Source organism: Herpailurus yagouaroundi, unplaced genomic scaffold (assembly GCF_014898765.1).
Source record: "Herpailurus yagouaroundi ecotype Mexico unplaced genomic scaffold, PumYag 139, whole genome shotgun sequence".
Lineage (NCBI taxonomy): Eukaryota > Metazoa > Chordata > Mammalia > Carnivora > Felidae > Herpailurus > Herpailurus yagouaroundi.
Genome location: NW_024412394.1, coordinates 25,087,987 through 25,101,058, shown reverse-complemented (window position 1 = coordinate 25,101,058; position 13,072 = coordinate 25,087,987).

Sequence of the window (13,072 nt, the reverse complement as noted above, 5' to 3'; positions counted from 1 at the left end):
GACGCGGGGCTCGAACTCACGGACCGCGAGATCGTGACCTGGCTAAAGTCGGACGCTTAACCGACTGCACCACCCAGGCGCCCCTTTTCTTTTCTTTTTTTAACATTTATTCATTTTTTGAGAGACAGAGAGAGACAGTATGAGTGGGGGAAGGAGAGAGAGAAAGGGAGACATAGAATCTGAAGCAGGCTCCAGGCTCTGAGCTGTCAGCACAGAGCCCAACACAGGGCTCGAACCCAGAATAGTGAGATCATGATTTGAAGAGTTAAAGTGGTATTCGCCTGTCTGGACCTTACCTGATAGAATTAGGATAAATAATGTAAAAACCAATGTCACTTTTTTTCTTTACATCTAGCTTTCAGAAAATATGAATATTACAATTTTCTTAGAACACCTTCCTGAATTAATATATTACAATTATTATCAATTTTAATGATATTCTTTTCCTTTAACTTACATTTCTAATTAACATGTTCTTAAAATCATAGCAAAAGTGAGTTAAGAAAGAACAAGAAATTCCCTTCCATAGAACATGTTTAATTGTTAAAGATATACAGTATTTATACTTAGAGACATATAATACTAATTCTATACTGCTGAACTTGACATTTAAAAAATTTATTAATTTGTTTAAAACTAAATCAATACATATACATTGCAAAATAGAAATGTGTATTAATTTGGATATTTTTCTTCCCTACTTATTGAGTTTTCAAGCCAATAGGTAAGGGTAATAAAATGCTCAATGATGCATTTAAAATTGTTAATGCCTTTTTTAATGGACTGTCCAAATACAGATTTATCTACCAGATAGATTCATGTTCACCATTTAGACTGAACTATAATGAACACATTTATCTGTATCTTGATCTCTACTGATACGTTTGACTAGACAAGTAACCTTTCTCAGTGTTTCTGAACAGTCTGCATTCAAGCATTATCAGTTAGCAAGACTTGCACAGTCTAACATCATCTATGATAAAGAGTACTATCTTTAACACACACACACACACACACACACACACACACACACACACAGGAGGGAGGAGAGGGAAAAAAAAAGTAGAGGTCAGTGGAAATGGAGATTTTCTATGTAGTTTTACTTTATAAACTTATATGACACATAAGGAAAAATTATGTGGATTGTTGACTTTGAGAATTATCTTAATGCTGGTCTTGTCTTCTGGACATTGTTGGTTCACCTTAGGGACTACCACATCAGTCACTTTTGGCCAGGCCTAAGCCCATACCAACCTGATCATTCAAGTTCCCCGTGGATTTTAGAAAGTATACGGTTCAATGGAAATCTAATAAGGATGTTTTTTCCACTCATCATGAATAAACTCTCTACTATAATTGATCCAATATAAAAATGCTCTATTCACTAAATGAACTGACTGGCTGTGCCTGATGCTGGAGTAAAAGAATAAGCATGAAAATCAAGAGGTCTTTGTAGATCTCAGAGAATTTCTACCTCTAATATAAAATCTTACTGATATATGATGCACTTGAAATCTCTTGGATTGTTAAGTCAAAAAAATCTAAAAGGAATACCGGCTCCTTTTTATTTAGTTGAACCATATGAAATTGCTGATATTTGACCATTTGGGGTCTAAAAAATAGCAATTTCAAAAAGTTCAACATGATAGGCTCCTAGGGACACCTGGGTGGCTCGATTAAACATTCAGCTCTTGATTTCAGCTCAGATCATGATCTCATACTTCATGAGTTCAAGTGTCTACTAGGGTTCCACGCTGACAGAGCAGGGCCTGCTTGGGATTCTCTCTCCCTTTTTCTCTGCTCCACTCCCCCCACAAAATAAAAAAAAAAAAAATTAAAAAGAGGTTCCTAAAAGCTGAAACAATATCACCTAAGAACATCTGTTAAGCATGTGAGACTTCACATACATGTAAAATAACTTAACGCCATTTATAAAATGAAGACATTCAGTATAATCTGTGTGATTTCACCAAGACTCTGAAAAATACCAAAACCAGATTGTTCGAAGCATCAGCCTTTTCTCTCTGCTGACCTGGTGATCTTGCAAGGTTTCAAGGTCAATGTACCTGTAAAAGAATTAGTATAACAAATCCAAAAAGGTTCAGTCTTTCATCCTGACCATTGTACCTGTAGCAAAATGCTGTTACTCAAAGAGAAATTTGGGTGCTTTCTTCAGCTCTGTCACCAATCAGTCCTGTAAATTTTTACAAATCACTGTCAGAACTATCCTTTTTACTTGGAAATAGAGGGTATTAACATGATGATCTGAGGTAATTTTAACTTTAAAAAATGATCCATTATGCGATTCCATTCTTGAGGAATGGCTTTGTTGGTAAATTGCAACTTGTTTTGCTTCTTGTAGGATTCTTCTGAATTAAATCCTCAACTTAATTAGAGCATACTAGTGTTTAATTTTTATCTCATTCCCACAATTATAAGACCTGTTAATCTGACTTTATGTCACGTACCATTGCTTGTTAAAATCTTTTTGGTGGGTTTTTGTGTTTAAATCATACATAAAAACTAGCAAAATGATTTTAACAAACATGAAAGGGTTATAATTGTAAGTTAGGGTTATAATTGTAAGTTTAAGCTAGCTGCCCATGGTATGGTTTTTTGTCCCTCTTATTTTCACGGTTCTCTGATGGACATGTTCCCACCTGCATGGGACATAAAAGCCATTAATGCATCCTACATAAAAGCCATTAATGTGCCCACACACAGAAGTCTGTGTGCCACAGGCAGAAGCCTGAAGATCTGATATCAGCCACAATTAGCATGGCCTTGGCCACAACCAGAGCCATGAACACGGTACGGCCAAGGTTGCTCTAGCTCTCCTGCCATGGTTGTGAAGAGGACTCCACCGGTTGAGAATGACCAAGAAATCCAGATTTGCCCTTTGGTGCAGCTGCCACCACTTCTGCTGCAGCTGCTGGTGGGAGCACTCTGGGAGCAGGAAAAAATCACTTTTCTTTCCTATCTTTCATACTCAGAAAAGGACTTTTCATTAGCAGAAAGTAGCTAGGAGTCTGTTGCCAAGGAAATCTGGGATGTGTAGTTTCTGGCTTCCAGCCCCCACATTTCAGAAAAAGCATGGAAGGATGGGAATGAATCTGAGAGCCAACAAGTGCCTAATGGGTTACCCCTAAGTTTCTTGATCATCTATTCTTACCTTTGTACCCGTGTTAATATTCTATACACTATACACAAGACCACTTCATACGTTCACCTAAAAAGGCCACAAATTCTTTGTACAAATTAAGTTGCTCTCAGAAAGAGTGAAAATACAAGGACCTGGAAGTCTCCACAACTATCTCTGTGTGGCATTAATTTCTTTCCTAATTCATTCAATATCCATCCTCTGTATTCAGCAAACTAAAGACCAAATCATAATGTCAAAAACACTACCAGTCCTCCTTACACAAAAGTAAAAGGGATAAAGCGAAATGAGAAATAAACTAATGAATATACGTAAATGCTTACATATAATATACATTAAAATTACAAATACATAAATAGGCAAACAAGAAAATGTGCTTAGATGCTGTTATCCTCTTTCCTACAAATGGTTACCTAGCCATCTTTGATGTTAATCACTGTACAGGTAGGTAGGTACAAAGAGAGAGAGGCAGAAATGCAGATGAATACGAACATGAAGACCATAAAGCGTAAATACTTAACCATGAAGAGATATTTACTAATCAGTGGTTTGAGTACCAGTGAATCCTATTTCCTCCCACAAACTAATCTGAGATTCTGTAATGTAGACCCAAACCAAAAAAAAAAAAAGAAGAAGAAAGAAAGAAAAAAGGGACATGAGGAGACACATGTAGTATTTCTCACACTGTTTCAGAAGGTTCACTGACCCTCTGAAGTCCATCAACACACTATACATTTTCAACATTGATCATTATTTTTCCTTTTTTTAAATATGTTTACTTATTTTTGAGAGAGAGAGACAGAGCAGAATGGGGGAGGTACAGAAAGAGAGGGAGACGCAGAATCTGAAGCAGGCTGCAGGCTCTGAGCTGTCAGCACAGAGCCCAATGCAGGGCTCAAACTCAAGAACTGTGAGATCATGACCTGGCCGAAGTCGGATGCTTAACTGAATGAGCCACCCAGGCACCCCTATTATTTTTTCTAACAAGACAAAACTAAGTAATACGCTCTAAGAAGAAAAGGAAAAGCAGCCTACCTAGTAATAGGGACATTTACTATACTTCTAGGAAATGAAAACAACAAAAATCTTCCTAAGATTAAAATGGCCACATAATATCAAAATCAGACTGTTAGTAAATGAGTAGGTAGTCCTTTGTTTTGAGCAATTTCAAAAAACACAGCACTCTGTTCATGAATACTACATCATCTTTGTAACGTCATAAATTTTACTTTTTAAGTAATATAAAACTAAATGCAAATTATTCACTCAAAATTGCTTATAATAACTCAAAAATCTTCCACAAAACATTGTATTTTATTCAGTTTATTTTCAAACTGACTCATTTGGGAAAACTTTTTGCATTATGAACTAAGAAATACATGAATTCTCTGGTGTAGGAGGAATAAAAATCATTTTCTTATGTATGATAACACTTTAGTGATTAGCATATGATAGATGGAGAGGTTTTGATTTTCTTTGAAAGTACAGATCAAACATTTTTCCAAAGTTTTTATGCAGTATTTTCCCTTTTTTCAGATCTTGTTGAAAGCTTTAGAGCTATGTATCTTCCCAGGGTTTCTTTAACTATACGCTTTTAATCATAAAGTAATGATTGAATTCACTCAAACTCATAAATACTCAATGAAATTCAATTTATTGGTGATGATATTAATGCTACTTAAGGCTTTTGTTTATGTTACTAAATCAACAGAAGGAAGCAACCACCTAAAAGCAAATACCCAAGAAAAAAATAACCATACACTGTTTATCTGATTTAATATATAATCTTGAATAAGTTAATTGCGTTTGTTTTTTCTCAATACTATTTTCAAGTTATTTCAGGAGGCAGGTGAAAGAAAGATGGAGTGAAGAAAATTAAAATTTAGTTTATGTTGATTTATAATAATTGTAACTTGAGTCAAACATCTAAAATTTAAATAATAAAAATACTTAAATTCAGATAACGAAATTAATTTCTTACAAACCCAGTTTGATAATTTTGTCATTATCAATGTTCATCCTTCTTCCACCCTGGGTTCTACCTCACATTTTGTAGCCTATTATATGCTTTTCAGGTATCTGCTTTCAACCAGGGGCTAATGTTTTCTCAGATGTCAGGACAAGGATTGTTTGTGTTGGTAATGACCTGAGCACTCCTCTGGATATTTCTCAGGCACAATACATAATTCATGGGAAAGGGCTTCACTAAAACAAATGCTGCAACGGTATTTCAGCCCACTCCCTACATGTCCAATTTTATTTCCTACTTTTATCCTTGAGAATTCTAGAAAGTTATCTCTTATAAGCTGAGAACCATTGTTTCTGCACTTTGACATTAGTTATGGAACCAAAAAGGACACCTCCCCCAGTGGATGCCCAACACATATTTACAACGTAAAAATTTGAGAAATCTCAGTCAGATCAGTCACTTCAGTTTGAACTCTCCATGCAGGGATACTTTCATTGTTCATCTGCACACATACCTATTACCATCTCTCCTTTCTGCAAATTGGCTTAGTTGTTATGCTGAAGCTCTGAATCTATCACATAGCTTAGATTGCACACCACTGTTAGTATTTTACACAAATTTCTTTTGGTTTGTTAGCTTCTTTCTCCAACACAATTATAGGCAGAAATGTTAGCTGTGTTCTTCAGCAACCTCCTATGGCACCTAAAACGTATTTTCTTATTGAATGAAACATCAGGGGGTGAATTAAGCCAAAGGCATAAGCAATTGTATATATTTATTCAACCCACATTTATTGAGCATCTACTCAATGTGAGACTCTATGCTTTTGATGTTGGGAATTCAAAGCAGAATAAGACAAAAACATTGATCTCATGGAGCACACTCTATTGATGTTGAAAGGAAATCACACGAAAAGTTAAAATCCAAGGCAATTAGTACTACTGTAAAGGAAAATACAAGATGCAATAGAAAAAAAAAGGGGGGGGGGAGATTATGTGTAGGGCAGAGTCAGGGAGAACAGGTGGTAAGGGTTAGAGTCTGCACTTCAGTTCTATAGAGATTTAATGTGATTACTTTATTTATGTATAATAATCTCTGGTTTCCTGGTAATAAATCTCATTTAGGTACATTGTTTTACCAATGTGAAAGAACAACTTATTCATTGTTAAAGCTCTATTTATACTAACTGCAACAACACAGTTGAGGACAATTAGAGAGCTTTTAGGTATTAGCTTTCTCATGAAAAGAAAAACTAATAACGTAGCAGCAATAGGAGCCCATTTTTGTTTCAAGAGCAGATTTATTTATCAATTTACTTTTAATCCTACCCACAAAGCAGCACAATCTGTGGGCTCATACTTTGAGTTGTAGATGTGATTCATTCAAGCTACACCAAACCTCAGTGCAGCTTTATCTTCCCTGTTCATTTACGCCAAGTGTTCAACTTAAAAGGCAATCCAATATTGCCTAATTAAAAATCACATGCTTCATCTTCTCATAAGTTAGCTAAATTGTGCCTTTTCGTTTCAATACTGACTTGACATAACAATTTTCTTATACAAAACCACTAAAAGAAGTTTATAAAGCTTATAATAAACATACATAATTTCCTTACTATTTGGAAATAACTTTTAAAATACTTCTGAGCTTTCATTTTATGGCCCTGTTTTGGCCAGGGCTTTAGGGTCCTTGGATAAGCTCTATCGCAATTTTATTTGGGAGATGTTGAAGTTTGGACTCAAAATTTGCTCCTTGCATTTTTTCTTAAGTATGGAAACTATACTTTAACCCATACATGTCTGGCCTCATCAATCTATAACCACAAATCACACTGTATCTCCTTTATAGAAACATATTGCAGCAGAAGCCTTGCACTACCTTATTTGAAGAAAAACATCCCAGATACTTTCTCCAACTCTGTGTGAGAACTATGTCCTCAATCCTTCCTCTGTCCACAATTTGCATCTTACCACATGCTGCCAGTTCTACAACTGCCCGGCCTTGTCAAGAACACAGACTTTGTGGGAAGAATGCTGGCAGCCACAAGAAAGCACTGGGGAGAGGAGGACAGTGCCCTTCCTCCTTACAAAGTACCACTCTGGCTCTTCTTAATGCTCAGGGCACCCCCTGGTGGATGAGGGGAAGTGGCAATCATCAGCCATTTCAACCTCCTTCTAATTGCCTTCCTTAACTGCAAGGGGCTGGAGAGCTAAAAACAACTTTGCACAACCTCCCTTATAGACAGAGTTATGTATGCAAATTAGTGTCTGCCAATAAAATGCACTCTCCAGATGAGGTGGGCAGACATGAGTCTGCAGCTAAGCTGCTGTTGCTGGGAGCAATGGGGACATGCAGATGTGGAACATGCCTATACGGTGCTGTGGTCACTAGCTTTGGTTGCCCAGATGCAGGGATGCTGGACTGCTGCTACATAAGTGGGTACCTAGGCCCCAAAGTGTAAGGGACGGCCTCAAGATGCCCCTCCATCCTCACTGCGACAGTGGCTTTTCTGGCAGTCCAGTTAAGTAGTGTGTTTTAGGGGTTCATTCCTGAACACTCAGCCTATCATTCTTATGACAACTTCCTGTTTTAAAGACCTTTCTCCTTAAAATAACAAGAATGGCTGCTATTTGCTGCAACTGAAGTATGACAGATATTCATTTTGAGTCTCTCTCATGGCTGCCCAAACTTGTTTCAGAGACTTTCTGCCTCATTTCACTACATTTGCAGCTGTTGCCATGGTTGATGAATGGTACACTCATTTTAGTAACCTTATTCCCCAACTACTTTCACATGGTGAGGGATAGTTGGCTATTATTCCTGAAACAGTTCTAGGACATGTAATGCTTTCTAATCAGGGACCTATTAGCTCCAGATTACGGAGAAAGAGGCAAGTCCCCTAGTTCCCCATACCCCTGATCAAAAATCTACTTCATCAGTTGTCCTAGAAATAACCTCCCCCTGCATAGTTGTCAATGGCAGCCTCACCTCCCTTCAGTTGAAACCTCAACACCCCACTCACAAGTTTTTATAATCATGATAGCAACTGAAAAATACCCACTCCCTAAAGAAAAAACATCCTATTTTGTTTCTGTTTGCTTTATACTACTTACAATTATCATACCAGAGCAAGCTGTAATTATAATCTTATACCTGCTGGCAAAATCATAAGCCAGAAAAAATGTAATTCTTACTAATACAACAAAAGTGGGCATTTTGGGGGGCGCATGGGTGGCTCAGTCAATTAAGCATCTGACTCTTGATCTCAGCTCAGTTCTTGATCTCAGGTTTGTGGGTTCAAGCCTCACATTGGTCTCTGCACTGGGTGTGGACCCTACTTTAAAAAAAAATAAAGTGAGCATTTTTTATCAACACACTTATCCTCATGTTTTCCATGATTGAAAAAGCTACCCATTTTTGTAAAGACTTGAAGACATTAGTTAATGTTAAAATCAATTTTTGCTTTTATGAATATTTTCACTTCAGTCTTTTATTGAATTTATTTTAGATAAAATAATGTACTCTCTTTGTACATTGAATGGGACTATGATTCACTTGCATACATATCCACTTTCAGATTTTGACTCCCCAAAACCCATAGACCATTTGGTTTGCCTAAATTAATATGGTACCTTGCACATTTGAGTGTATAACATTTTAACTTTATAATGGAATTGTTCGGGGATTTTATTTCTAATTATTGATATATTCACTACTCAGATCTTGACACTTTAGAGTATGCTCAGCATATCCACTTATTTATTGTACTATATTTAAGATACCATTCTTCCCATTGACAGATGGACTCTTTCCCTTGAAACCAGGCTTGCTTTATGACTTGCATGTCTAATAAAATGCAGAGGAAGTGATGTCCTGGGAATCTGAGGCAAGATCATAACCAGCTCTGTAGGTTCTAGCAAGACTTTTTGGAACATTTGGCTTAGTGCACATCCTTGTGGAAGCCAGCTGCCTTGATTTGTGACACTGAAGCTATCACAATGTGAGAAGCACGAGCCACATGGGCGATTCTCTGGAGGATGAGACACCATGTTGAGGGAGGAGGGATAGAGATGGAGGTGGAGAGAGGAGACAGAGACAGAGACAGAGACAGATAGAGATGGAGATGGAGATAGAGATGTACAAAGAGGCCAAGGAGCTCTGGGACCCAGAACTGCAAATAAAGGAGCCACCTTAGAAAAAGATCCTGAAGAAGATCATTGCCCCAGCTGGTTCCTTAAGGATCAAAGATACAAATACTGCAACCAATCCCTTCACAAAATTCTGACCTCTGGAAATGTAAAGAAAATAAAATGGTTGTTTTAAGCCTCTAAATGTTGGGATAGTTTCTTGTGACACAATGAAGAAAGCACAATAATTTATTCAATAAATATCTTCCAAAAAATAACTGCATAAAATAATACAATAATGACCACACTAAAAAAGAAAGATCCCAACTTTTAAATGAAAACACATCCTAGTACTGACAATAAAAACTGGTAAGAAAATAATTGCACAAATATTTGCGAAGAGAAATATTAGAGACATGTACAGAGTGTTGAGGAGAACAGAGGAAAACATGTCTCACTCCAAGTGGGAACTAGGGATGAGGTGAAGAATCACAGAGAGTTATCTAAATTGAGACCTTGTATATTAATGGGAATCCATTATACAGATAAAGAAGTCAGACATCTAAGTTTCATGGAACAACCTACAAAGGGAAAATGGTACACGTTCCATCATAGTATCAGTGATATGGCTTAGTACACATACATAGCACAATGTGCACAGGGAAGGTGAAGGCAAAGTTTGAATGAAAAGAAAATCTTATAATTATTAAGTGCTTTGTGGGCCATAAACAGTATCCTACAGGTAACAGAATTTTTTAAAGGATTCTAAAAGTGTTCAAACCACTATAACAAATAGATCCTCAAATATTTGACAGTTCTAACACAAGTATGTTTCTAGCTCAACTGAAAAGCCCAAAAACTTGACAGTAGGTCTATATTAATTTTGGATGGAAAGACAGCAGTGGGACAGTGATCTGCTCCACACAGTCATTCACAGACCCAGAGTGAAGTAAAGTCCATGTTTCAACAAGTGATGTCCAAGGTTACCCCGAGAGTGCAGACCCAGCAGGCAGAAGGGAAAGAATATGGTGACTCAAACCTGTAATTCTTTATGAGCCAATTCCTGGAAGTGGCACATATCACTTCCGCCATATTTGCCTGGTTAGAGATCAGTCTTAGGACCACACTTAACTACAATGTCATCTAACCAGATGCCCAGAAAGAAGAGGAATCAGTTTTCCTGAGCAGCCAGCAGTCTCTGTCACCAGGGTAAAATTAATAGATCTTGACAACTAATTACTGTGACAGGGAAGGTGTTTAGGCTGACAGTCAGATTTCTCACTTGTGCAATTTAGTGGGTACTCATCTTTTAACTAGACTAAGAAATACAGAAAGAAAATGTCACCCACGGGTTTTATTATGATTAAATTATGTCAACATCAGGTTAACAGTTTCTATCACATCTCAGTTTTTTTGGATGAGGAGCCAGAAGCTGTGATGGGTTAAGTTCCCTAAAGTCACACAACTCTCACATGAGAGGTCAGGAATCCAAGATCTATTTGATTTCATAGCTCACATTTTTAACTATGACCTCTAAGAACATTTGGAAAACAGCTGTAAATTGTATTATAATGCTCAAGAAACTGTAGATATAAATTTGCATGTCACAAGAGCACAGAGAATATTTGAAACTGGGCCTGTTTCTGAGTTTGCCAAGGGAGAATGTACAGAGAAATAAGAGGACCAAAGAAAGCCTGCTAAAATGAGTCTCTTAGACTTGGAGCTAGATCACAGCTGTACTGTGGCATGGCTGAAGAAAGTGACAGGACAAGTAAGAGCCAACTGTCTTTGAAAACTGAGAAAGGAGTCGTAGGGGCATTCTAAATTTGAGAAACCCAGTACTATAATTTCTAAACTAAGGAGCCATGTGATGTGGGAGGCTAACAGTCTTCATAAATGTAGCTCTCAAATCCTCAATACAGAGTATAGGTTGATGACTTACTAGGCAGTACTAAAAGATCAGGTCCTAGAAAAGTTGTTCTTGAGCACTAAAACATGCTCATAAAATTTATGTCTTATTGCTTCCTCTTCTATCAGGTTAACTATCAAATGCTATCACAGTGTTTGCCTTGCAGACGCCCACTATGCTTCCATATAGTGTATGACAGAGACTATTATCTTTTTACAAAGCCTGTGTCCTCTTCCTCCTGACAGCATGACCAGCCCATATTTCTCAGACTTCTTCCAACTGAGTTTGCCTATGTAACTAAGTGCTACTGGTCAGTGCCACAAAAGCAGACATTCTTGATGTAAAACACAGGCCTGCCCTTGTGTGTAGCATCTCCCATCATGCTCTTCCTCCACCCACTAACTCTAAATAAGTGATTCCACTCCTAAAGGATGTCAGATCCCCAATGTGAACAGAGGCATATGTACAAGTAGACTTCAACCTGAATAAGAAATACACTCTTATGCAGTTAAGCTAATGTCCAGGATTGTTTATTACAGCTAATGTTACTTTAATTAATGCATAGAAGGATAATGAAAACTTCCTGCAGCACAGACATGAAGGCAGATTGTTTTTGTTGGTTTTGTTGTTTTTTTTTTTTTTTTTTTACAAGGATGAACATGTCACACTGCAAGATTTGGGGGGTTTAGCATTTATTATATTCTCAAATTCAGACATTTTCCCTTATGATCTTCCATACTAGTCCAACAGAATTCTGTAGAAAACATTTAAGTGGAGATCATAGGAAGTCAAAGTCATGAAGAAGAGAAAGGAGTATGAGAGGTAAGAAGAAAACTAGGGATACAGTGGCACAAAAGCCAAGTAAGAGTAGAAATTAATGAATTTAGAAGTGATCCACAGAGTTAAACACCACAGCATCACAGATTAGTTAAGAAAGAAAGAAAGAAAGAAAGAAAGAAAGAAAGAAAGAAAGAGGAAAAGAGGAAAAGAAAAGGTAGGAAAAGGTAGGAAAAGAAAAGAAAAGAAAAGAAAAGAAAAGAAAAAAATTAAAGAAAAGAAAACCCAAAAAACAAAAACTTGAATTTACCAGTTGAGGTCATGAGTGCCAAACACTCAGAAAGTATTTATTTAGCTAAAGAAATGGAGATATGAGGTAAGGTCAGAGATGACAGACAGAGGGACCAGATCACACAGAGCTCTATAAATAAAGATAAACATTTGGGGCATGTCTAAATGTAATAAGAAATCATCAGAATTTGCCCTAGCTTTAGAAATTCTAGTATTAGAAATTATTTTCTTTAAATATTTGTCTTTTTTGAGTTACAAACATATAGGGAAATATAGGCATACCTCGAAGATATTGCAGGTTCAATTTGCAAAGTATCATAATAAAGTGAGGCAAATGATTTTTTTGGTTTCCCAGTGCATATAAAAGTTGTATTTACACTATACTGTAGTCTATCAAGTGTGAAAAAACATTATGCCTTTAAAATGTGCATACCTTAATTTAAAAACACTTAAATGCTACAAATTGCTAACCATCATCTAACCTTTCAGTGAGCGGGTTATCTTTTTGCTGGTGGAGGGTCCTGCCTCAATGCTGATGGCTGCTGACTGATTGGAGTGGTGGTTGCACAGACGTTTGCGGAGGTTGTGGCAATTTCTTAAAATAAGACAATGAAGTTTTGCAACATTGATTGGCTCTTCCTTTCACAAACAATTTTTCTGTAACATATGATGCTGTTTGATAACATTGTATCCACAGAACTTCTTTTAAAATCGGACTCAATCCTCTCAAAGTCTGCCTCTGCTTTATCAACTAATTTATGTTTTATCTTTTTTCACTTTAGAGAGAGAGAGGACTCAAGTTGGGGAGATGGGCAGAGGGAGAGAGAGAGAGAGAGAGA